Here is a 10,537-nt window from a genome sequence, read left to right on the forward strand (position 1 = left end):
GCTCTCCCACCAGCAGTGTGTGAAAGTTCCATTTCCTCCAAATCACTGCCAGTATTTGATGTGGTCCTTCTTCAGTTTCAGCCATTGATAAGTGTGTGGTGCTCTCTCAGTGTCATTTTAATTGCATTGCCCAAAGGATTCCTGACTTTGGGCATTTTTCATGTCATTTCCCAATAGTTTGTCTTTTGTACAATTTCTGGTCATCCCATTTGTCTGTTTTCTTTCATATGAGTTAGGCTATTTCCCTTTTCATTTTCAAGTAAGACACTGAAACAACAAAGACATTGGAATTTTTCTCCTAAATGGCGTGAGCGACATTTTTCTGTATGGAGTCATTGTTTCTAAATACTGGAAGGATATTTCCTCATTGTTTTCCTCAGACTGTCTGCGTCACACATAATGTCATGGCCAGAAACACCCTACATGGTTAAGTTTCGTTCGCATTATGACCTTAACGTCCATCGCTTGACTCCCGGCATTCAGTAATACAGGAAATCTAGCCCCGGTTGGTAGTGTTTGCCAATTCCCCAAGTGTCAGTGCTCCCACCGTGGAAGCGAGATGTGCTCAGAGAAGGAGTGGGAGATTCCACTCGGGTCCGCGGGCTTTGGCGGGAAACCAGCCTTGGCGTGTGCGGGACACTCCCCCAGGCCGGGCAGCAGCTGCGGGAAGGCGGGAAGGCGGGAGGCGGCAGAGGCCTCACACGCGGGTCAGCGGCGAGGGTCCTCCCCGAACGTCGGGGGTCTCGGAGACCCGAGTGGCCTCGCCTTAGCGACGAGGGCTCAGAGCTGACACCTGCGGTTCCGGTGGCGCCTCCGACCCCACCCGGGACCTTGTGAGCGGGTCCCCTCGGACCGCTGTCCGTCTCGCCATTGGCCCCCTTCCCTCCGTCCTCACTGCCGGGTGGTCTCCCAGCGGGGTCCCCTGCCGGGCGTTCCCCGCGCTGTGGGCCGCTTCTCCCGGCGCCCCGACTCCGGGAGGACTCCTGCCTTCCCGCTGGGGCGGCGGCCCCCGCGCCCCCGGAACCCTGGGCAGGCCTTTCCTCCGCGGCGCCACCGCTTCGAGACCCGGGCCGCGTGGGACCCGAGGGGACGCCCGCCCACGGCTCCCTGCGCTGCTGCCCGGGAGGCCCCTGAGGCCGCGGCCCGGCGCCGACCCCGCTCCCGCCCGCCCGGCAGCGCCCCGCCCTCCGCCCCGCGGCCCGGGACGCGCGGAGCCGCCGGTCCCGCCGCTCGGGCGCCCCCTGGCGGCGCGGGGACGTCGGCGGGCGACTCGGCGTCCGAGGTCGGTCGTCGAGGGAGAGACGGCCGTCAGCCGGTGAGCCCCAGACGCAGACGCCCAGAGACCGCTCAGCAGGGAAGATGCCGAGACCCCCGGGTAGCATGTCGTTTGCAAACGACGGGAGATCGAAGTCAGGGGACCTTCGTGAAAGAAGCCCGAGGGGAAACCCCTCCCCTCTAGGGGACCGAGAGCGACCGCCGCCGCCTCCTCAGACGCCGCGAGCGAGGAGAGGAACGAAGCCCGGGCAGTGTTGAGAGCAAACTGACCTTCCCAGAGCTGCGTGCCCACAAAATTACCCTCCATCGGTGCAGGGAGACGGAGCCTCCGTCAGCCAAGCAAAAAGTGAGGGCTTGGTGGCCCGTAAACCTGCCAGCTCGGTCCGTTCGGGGCGCTGTGCCGAAATGCCCCAGGCGGGGTGGCGTGTGAGAGTCAGCGTTGGTTTCTCCCAGCGCTGGAGGCTGGGCAGCCCGGGTCAAGGCGCCAGCCTGGGCGAGTTCTGCGGTGAGGACCCTCTTCCCGGTGCGGAGTCAGCCCTTCTTGTTGCGTCCTCACGTGGGGGGAGGAGCTGGGCGTCTCTGAGGCTCTTCCTAAGAGCACTGGTCCCGTTCACGCGGGCCCCAACCTGGTGCCCTGAGCACCTCCCAAGGGCCCGGTTCCAACACTATCATCTTTAGGAGTCAGGGTTTCAACCTTTTTTTTTTTTGCTTTCCTTTTGAGGAAGATTAGCCCTGAGCTAACATCTGCCACCAATCTTCCTCTTTTTACTGAGGAAGACTGGCCCTGAGCTAACATCCATACCCATCTTCCTCCACTTTATATGTGGGACGCTTGCCGCAGCTTGGCTTGCCAAGCGGTGCCGTGTCCTCGCCAAGCGGTGCCGTGTCCTCACCGGGGATCCCAACCAGCAAACCCGGGCGGCGGAAATGGTACATGGGCATTTAACCGCTGCGCCACCAGGCCGGCCCCTCAACATAAGAATTTTGGGGAGACACAAACATTCAGACCATAGCGCCTGCCTTGCAGGAAATTTTAAAAATACTTGTGTAGAGACAAGGAAAATGATCTGGGTCAGAAACTGGGATCTACACAAAGAAAGAAAGAGCATCCAAGAAGGAATAAGTGAAGGTAAAATAAAAAGTATTTTTCTTATTCTTAATTGATCTAACAGAGAACACTTTGTTCAAAATAGTAATACCAACAATGTATTCTATCTGCATATCTTATGTGTATGTGTGTGTATATATGCTTATTATGCTTTTACATAAGTAGGATGAATGACCTCAATGGTACAAGTGACTGGAGCGAGGAATTGGGGTAATTTTGTTAGTATAAGGTACTCACACTACCCAGGAGGTGGTATAGTGTTATTTCAAAGTGGACTTGGATTAGTTGTCCGTGCTGATTTCAAACTCTAGGGCAACAACTTAAAAAAAGAAGTATAACTGATATGCTAAGAAATGAGAGAAATGCAATCCTATAAAATGCTCAGTTAAAAATCACACAAACCAGGAAAAGAGTGGAAGACAAAAATTGGAACAAAGTAGAAATTAGTAACAAATATGGTAGATATTACTCCAACTATATCAATAATCTCTTTGAATGGCAAAAGACTAATTTGTAGACCAATTCAAAGAAATTTTCAGAGTGGTCAAAAACCAAGATCCTGCTATAGGTCGTTTAGGGAAATTGTGGGATAATATATTTGCAGTGTTTTAAGCCTCTAAGTTTGCAGTAATTTGTTACAGGGGCAATAGATAATGAACAGAGGGACAAACATGGAAAGAAATGAAACAATTGAGAAAGACAAGGTTAGGGCACATCAGCGAGTGCTCATTTCTTTATGAAGGTTCTGAATGTGAGTGACCCGTGGGGTCAGTGTGGGTAAGGAAACTGCTTTATCTGCTATGGCTTCATTGCTTAACAGCATCCGTTAACTGTCATCAGGCAAAAGTATAATTTTATATTGATGTTTCCTCCTAAAATTATTCAGGATGATTGGGTTACAAATGACCTCAGGACACAGGGGGCCAAAAGTTAGTTGGTGACCTATTTAGCCAATTGGAAAGCATTCGAGTCCTTCTGGTTTACCAAAACCCACCCTTGACCTGATCGTGAAGGGTCTGTGAATGGAGGTATGGGAAGTGTAGGGCCTCCTCACTGTCTATTACATGAACTTAAGCCCAATAACTATTCACAGAGTGCATGCAAGTTTATAAATATGAAATCATACTCTAAGAATAATATGACAGTATGAAATTGAACAAGCTTTTAAATGTCATCATTGGCCTAGAAACAGACACATAGATCAGTGGAACAGAATAGAGAGCCCAGAAATAAACCCATGCATATATAGTGAATTTCTTTTTGACAAAAAAGCCATGAATACACAATGGGGAAAGGATAGTCTCTTCAATAAGTGGTGTTGGGAAAACTGGACACCTATCTTACACCATAAGCAAAAATCAACTCAAAATGGATGAAAGACTTGAATGTAAGACCTGAAACCATCAAACTCCTAGAAGAAAATAGGGGTAAGCTCCTTGCCATTGGTCTTGGTGATGGTTTGGTTTTTTTAATTTGATGCCAAAAGCAAAAGTAAACAAGTGGGACTACATCAAACTAAAAAGCTTCTGCACAGCAAAGGAAACCGGCAACAAAATGAAAAGAGAACCTACCGAATGGGAGAAAAAATTTGCAAATTAAATACCTCATAAGAGGTTAATATCCAAAATGTATAAAGAACTCATACAACTCAATAAGAAAAAAAAGTTAATTAAAAAGTGGGGACGGGCCAGCCTGGTGGCGCAGCAGTTAAGTTTGCGTGTTCCACTTTGGCGGCCCAGGGTTCACAGGTTCGTATCCCTCGTGCGGACCTATGCACCGCTTATCAAGCCATGCTGTGGTAGACGTCCCACATAAAATAGAGAAAGATGGTCACGGATGTTAGCTCAGGGCCAGTCTTCCTCAGCAAAAAGAGGAGGATTGGCAGCAGATGTTAGCTTAGAGCTGATCTTCCTCAAAAAAAAAAATTCCATGCTACACAGCAATTCCAATTATGGGTATAATTCCAAAGGAAATGAACACAGGACATCGAGGCAGTATCAGCACTTCCATGTTCCTTGCAACATTATCCACAAAACCAAGATATGGAAACAACCTAAGTACCCGTCAGTGGATGAATGGATAAAGAAGACACTGTGCATAAATATGTACAACACAATATTATGCAGCCATGAGAAAGAAGGAAAGCTTGCCACTTGTGACAACATTGATGGATCTTGAGGACATTATGCTAAGTGAAATAAGTCACACAGAAAGACAAATACTACATGGTATCACTTATACATAGATTCTTTTTTAAAAAAAGTCAAAGTCATACTCATAGAAACAGAGTAGAAATTGGTTCCTTGGGGCTGGTGGATAGGAGAAAGGGCACAAACTCTCAGCTATAACAGGAACAAGGTCGGAGGATCTAATGTAAGACGCAGTGAGAATAGTTGATAACACTGTATTGTAAAATGGAAATTTGCTAAGGGAATAGAACTTAAATGTTTTCACACACAAAAGATAAATAGGTGATGGATGTGTTAATTAACTTGTTCTGGGAATCCTTTTATGATGTACACAGGTATCAAATCACCAGCATACCATGTACACTCTAATATCTTACAATTTTATGTCAATTTAACCCAATAAAGCTGAGATTAGAAAATAAAATAAAATAAAAATTTTAATGTAAATAAAATAAAAACAAAAAAGTCAACCCCCCCAACATGCCTTTCTTGATCAAACTAACAAATATCAAATCTATTTGATACTTCCTATTTTTAAATAATCTGCAAGAGAAAACTCCAGACCCTGATGGACTTACAGAAAGAGTTCCTGAATCATTCAGTGAAAGGATGTATCCAAACTTATTCAGAATCTTTCAGAAATTCCTATTCCCCAGCTCATTTTATGGTGCTAGAATAGTGTTGTTCTAAAACTTGTTAATTAAATTCAGGTATGCTTACAGAATGTAATACAAGTTGAAAACATCTCAGGAATTCAAAAATGTTTTATTATTGGAAAGTACATTAAGAGAATTCAGCATATTAAGGGATTGTAAACATCATGTGATTATCTTAATGCAGAAAAAATAAAATACAAATCCATTCACTTTAGAAACACCACACTATGCATAGGAATATATACCCTTAATTAGTTGAAATTTATCAATGAAAGCACTACAATAAACCTAAATTTTAGTGAGAAAATATCAGAAATTTTAGCTTTCAAATTAGCAACCAAACAAGTTTGTTATTATTAGTGTTTAAATTAAATATCATGCCAGACATTCTCGCTGGGGCTATGACACAGACAAAAAAGAATTAAAATAATACAAATACCATTTACAGACATATAATTTCTCTCAAATTGTATGATTATCTACATAGAAAATTTTCAAAAACTAACATGTTGTAAATATCTGGTGCACTTATGACAGTTCATCAAGATTGCCGCATATGAAACTAGTATCCCAAAATAAATCACTTCCACAAATGAGAATCATAAGGCCAAAAAGGAAATTCTAAAAAATTATTTAACTTATCACCAAAATAAATACTCATACCCAAAAAATTAACAAAATGTTTGTGTGGTGGAGACTGCAAATTTTCTGCTAACGTTGCTTCTCCCCTTCCTGGGCCTGAGCCTGCCCGCTCACATTCCCATCTTTCCTTCTGGCTGAGTCGTGAGATTTCCACTGTGGGTGGAGTAGAATCAAAGGGAACGTGCCTCTACCCATCCCTGGATCTCAGGGTGTTGGCCTGGCCTCCCCCACACTCTCAGCTGAGAGCCATCTGACACGCTGCCCAGCACCCTGCCCCAGAGTCCAGCCGAGCAGCAGCACCAAAATGCCCGTCAAGCGAGTGCCCTGTCTTGAAAGTGGATTCTTTATCAGCCATCAGTCTTTCCCAGCTCATGCCACTTGGACTGGCCAGAGTCATCCCAAGGCAACATCTGCAAAACACAGGAAATCCTCATTATTGGTAAACACAGAGCCAGTGAAAATTGTCACTGAACCAAGGGGTTGGGGACTCCTGTCCAGGATTAGCAATCACTAGTTCTGCGTCCTGATGTGCACAGATCACTGTTGTCGTCTAGTGTCTCCATATATGTGACTAGGAACTGGCCAACGCATAGTATTTAACCATTGATTCATTTCTTGAATAAATGTGATCACTGCCTGGCAGCTTTATTCTATACTAGTCAAATCTGGACACACACCCAATTTTCTGAAATACATAAATGGATAAACAAAATGTGTTATGTCCAGAGAACAAGATACTACTCAGCAACAATAAGCAGTTAACTATTGCTAAATGCCACAGAATGGAGGAATCTCAGGAACATCATGCTGAGTAAAATAAGCCAAACACACGGTATGTATTCCATGTATATAGCATGTTTGAAAAGGTAACAGAAACCTATTGACAGAAATCAAATCAGTGGTCATCTGGGCTGGGGGAGACTGACAGCAGCGGGATACGAGGAATGTTGAGGGAGACGGGAAGGTTCTGTGTTTTGATTATGGTGGTGGCTGCGCAAGTGCAAACATTTATCGCAACTCAATGAACTGTGTGCTTCAAATGGGTGCACTTTATTGTTTCTAAATCTTGCTTCAATGAAGTGGGAGAAAACTCTTAGTTTGTTTAAATGGTCACTAGGATTACCAGCCCAACCCTTTCATTGTCCAAAATAGGACTCAGTCACGGAGAGGGCTACCTCTGTGTGGGAGAGAGGGGAAGGGACTTGCCCAAGGTCACACAAATTGGAAGTGTCAGGCCTGAGACCAGAATGCAGATCTCTTGACACCCAAGCAGGGTTTCTCTCACACTCCTGCCTCCCAGGTGAAGGCCGTGTCTGCCTTCCCTGAGCAAACATGGGCACATCCTCCAAAGACAGGCCCTGGGTCAGGGGCCACAGGGCACGGTTCACTCTCACCTCCAGATGACCATAATGCCTGATCTGCTGGTTGGCTTGTCCAGTAGTTTGCATCGTGAGGATAAGCTCGGCCTTGCAGGGCGGGGACAGGAGGAGAGTCGTCCCCCAGGGCTGGTCTCTGCAGGAGCTGAGAGACAGAGACTCCTGAATGTCTTCAAGGATGTTGAGGTCTAAGGGGCACTGAAAAAGAGTCAGGAGAGTTCTGATGTCTTCATTTCTCCAAGTTAGAATTTTTATTTGCTTTTGAATTCTCAAGGAGAGAACCTCACCTGTCAGGTAAGTTCTCCATTTTCTATGAGTGCCATGACAGGTCCCCAGAGGGAAAATTTAGTCTGTTAAAGGACTTACAAAGAAGACAGTGGGATGTCCACTTGTCCTTGGAGGAGGCTAGGAATTAGGTGGGTGAAAAAGATTCTTTACTTTTGCAGTTGTCTATTGTTGCGTGAAAACATGACACCAAACATAGGTGCAAACAATGCATTAACTCCCACATTTTTGGAGTCAGAAAATCGAACAGGGCTCAGCTGGGTGAGTCTACTCTTCCATGTGGCATAATGGTAATCACTTGGCGATACTCAGGTGCTGTGTGAGTTCATTTAGAGTGTCTGGGATGACTTCACTCACGTTGCTGTGCCTTCTTATAGATGGCTGGAAGGCTGGGACCAGCAGGAACTTTCAACCAGGGCGCTTACACATGGGTAGACTTCTTACATGGCAGCCTAGGGTGTACCAAGAGACCCATGTAGAGGTTGCAAACTATTTGTATCTTGTTCTCAGAAATTTAAAAGGAAATTACATCCACCAATTCTTATGGTCAAGCAAGTCATCGAGTTTCAGGGTGAGATGAAATAGACTCACTTTTCAATGGGAGGAATAGCAAAGAATTTGCTGTCTTCCTTCATATACCACAAACACCTCCTGGGAGCTCTGTAGCAACAGGGACGCTGTGATTCATGGCCCAAGGACCAGTTGAGTAGGAAGACCAAAGTAATCATAACATGGTGCTGCACTAAATGATGGAGATTGGAATGTTATGGGGAAATTGAGGGCAGAGCAAGACTTAGCTAAGCCTTTGTTACTGAGCTCTAAGGGACTGGTGACCCCCAATGGGGTCCTTTTGCCTGGAGCCACTCTGCCAATAGAACAAGACTGGGTTCAGAATAGCAGAGTGGAAACTGTATTCATTGATCAATGAATGGAGGCAGAGTTTGTGCTCTAAAATACCTTCTCCCTGAAGGGAAGGTGAGCAGGGTTCTTATGGATTTGAAGGGGAGGGGTGTCCATGTCATCGCTCAGGGTTTGAGGGCTTTTGGGACATGCACAGATCTTCTCTTCTCGTACAAGGCACCTTTTGCACACATTTCCTTTTGTGCAAAGCACCCCATCGCCATCTTGGACCTTTCTGCTTTGGTCTGGTTCTGCCGCTTGGCCATCTGTCATTGTTCTGTCTTGGTTCCTGTAAGCAAACACAACTTAAAAACAAAGCATTAGACATGGAAAATGTTTTAGGGACTTCCCTGGGTGACAAAATCCCTCCTCTATGTCCTGCTCCTCATTCTTGAGGGGCAATGGATAAAGTTCTGTCTTCCATAACTACTTCCAGCTGACCAGGGCGTCATCATAGGGGCCCATAGAGGAGCAGAACTTATCCCCAGCTACTTTTAAATATGTTTGGTTGTCATCCGGTTAGACTCCCAACCTCTCATAACCCTGCTTAATACCATTAGGAATTTAATTAGTCTTTTGCTAGGAAAGGAAACCAGACAGTTTAGAATACAAGGCCCAAAGAATAGAAGAAGCAGAATAGCCCCCAAAAAGTGATAGAAACCAAGTCAGGCTGGGGAGAGACTATTTAACCCCATTCCAGAGCTGTTTTGTTAGGTCTGGTTGGCCTTTTTCATTTAACCAATTAGTCTCTTTTTGTAGCCTGATGACACTGTAGATATAGGTACTCCAGGGGGAGCACAAATCAGAGTGAAGATTAGTTATGAGAGATGACAGAAAAGGAGTCCCAGCACCTCCATGAGAGTGGGATGCCAGCCCAACAAGGACTTATCTTTGTGTCTCCAGAATAAGAGCTTCAGGTCTTCACAACTTGAAGGACCCACAACTAAAATATATAACTATATACTGAGGGGATTTGGGGGAGAAAAAGCAGGGGGGGGAAGTTTTCCTTAGATTTCTGGACAAGGGTGCTTTCATAGCAGTCTGCATCTCCAAAAGCTTCTTGTCCCATTTGTTTTTCTTTCAGTCTTAGGAATCTGGGATAGTCTAGATAATAGCTCCCAGAGAGGTCACAAATTTTTGAGATTATCAGGGGAGATTAGTTACTTATCAAAGGACTGACACGCCCATCCAGTTACATTATCCTTAATTTGCTTCTTTCCCTCTGGGTACTTAGTTTTATCTTAATTTAGGGAAGAAGGCCTAAAAAAATTCCTATCAGGTATTACATATCACCTTCTGATTTGGCCAAACTTCTGATCATAAGTTACCAAATCTTGTCAAGTTTCAGTGGGAACAAATAGTAATTATTCCTGACAGCACTAAACAGTTCCATTAATTTTTTTATTTTGTTTTCCCTTGACTTTTTTAGGGTAGCAGTTTCCCAGAAAATCTCTCTGAGTCTTGTTAACCCTGGGAGGGGCTCATATTGGGTCCTCCCTCAAAGGTAGATTACGAGGGTATTTGTAAAGCCATGACTTAAAAAGTATACTTCTTGACTGATGTTGCATAATTGGAACATTCCTTCTAACAGCTAGTGTACAAGTTTTGGAGGCTGAAAGAAGCCCCAAAGTGGCCACTGTAATTTTAAATTATCCTGGGTTATCTTGATCCAAAGATTCTTTTCTTTCTGCAGTAAGGATCCTTTTTATAGCTGTTTTTGGAATCAATTTGGCCACTTAAAGTGAGATGTCCTTTACCATGCTTAATTAACATTGCCTGAAGGCTGGATTTATATGCCCTCACAAAATCAAGCAAAGGAAATGTTTCCCAGTGAGACACAATATTTATCCCCACAATATAATTTAAAATACAATCAGGCATAAGACATGTAATTACTTTTATATAAAACCTGTAATTCCCAGCTGGTCCTGTTGGAAGAAGATTAGTGCAAAGACAAAAACAAAACAAAAACCCTGAACAACTGTTGTTACCTCCTTCTGTTGCTGCCTCAAAACGTCCCACTTAGATGTCTTGGCCATGAGGGTTGGGCACCCCCAAGTGTGACCTGGGTTGATCAGGCATCCCTGATCCCATGCCTAGTCTGTC

The 10,537-nt window shown here is 45.0% G+C and overlaps 1 long non-coding RNA gene across 1 annotated transcript; it reads right to left on the minus strand.

Annotated features, from left to right (window-relative positions):
• Positions 1-5,320: 5,320 nt before the first annotated feature.
• Positions 5,321-8,705, minus strand: LOC111775283 (uncharacterized). The gene is made up of 4 exons (XR_011422520.1): positions 8,489-8,705; positions 7,534-7,983; positions 7,265-7,444; positions 5,321-6,280 (listed from the first exon to the last, which is right to left on the minus strand). It is a non-coding gene; the product is annotated as an uncharacterized lncRNA (long non-coding RNA).
• Positions 8,706-10,537: the final 1,832 nt, after the last annotated feature.

The sequence above is a fragment of the Equus caballus genome, chromosome 10, assembly GCF_041296265.1.
Source record: "Equus caballus isolate H_3958 breed thoroughbred chromosome 10, TB-T2T, whole genome shotgun sequence".
Lineage (NCBI taxonomy): Eukaryota > Metazoa > Chordata > Mammalia > Perissodactyla > Equidae > Equus > Equus caballus.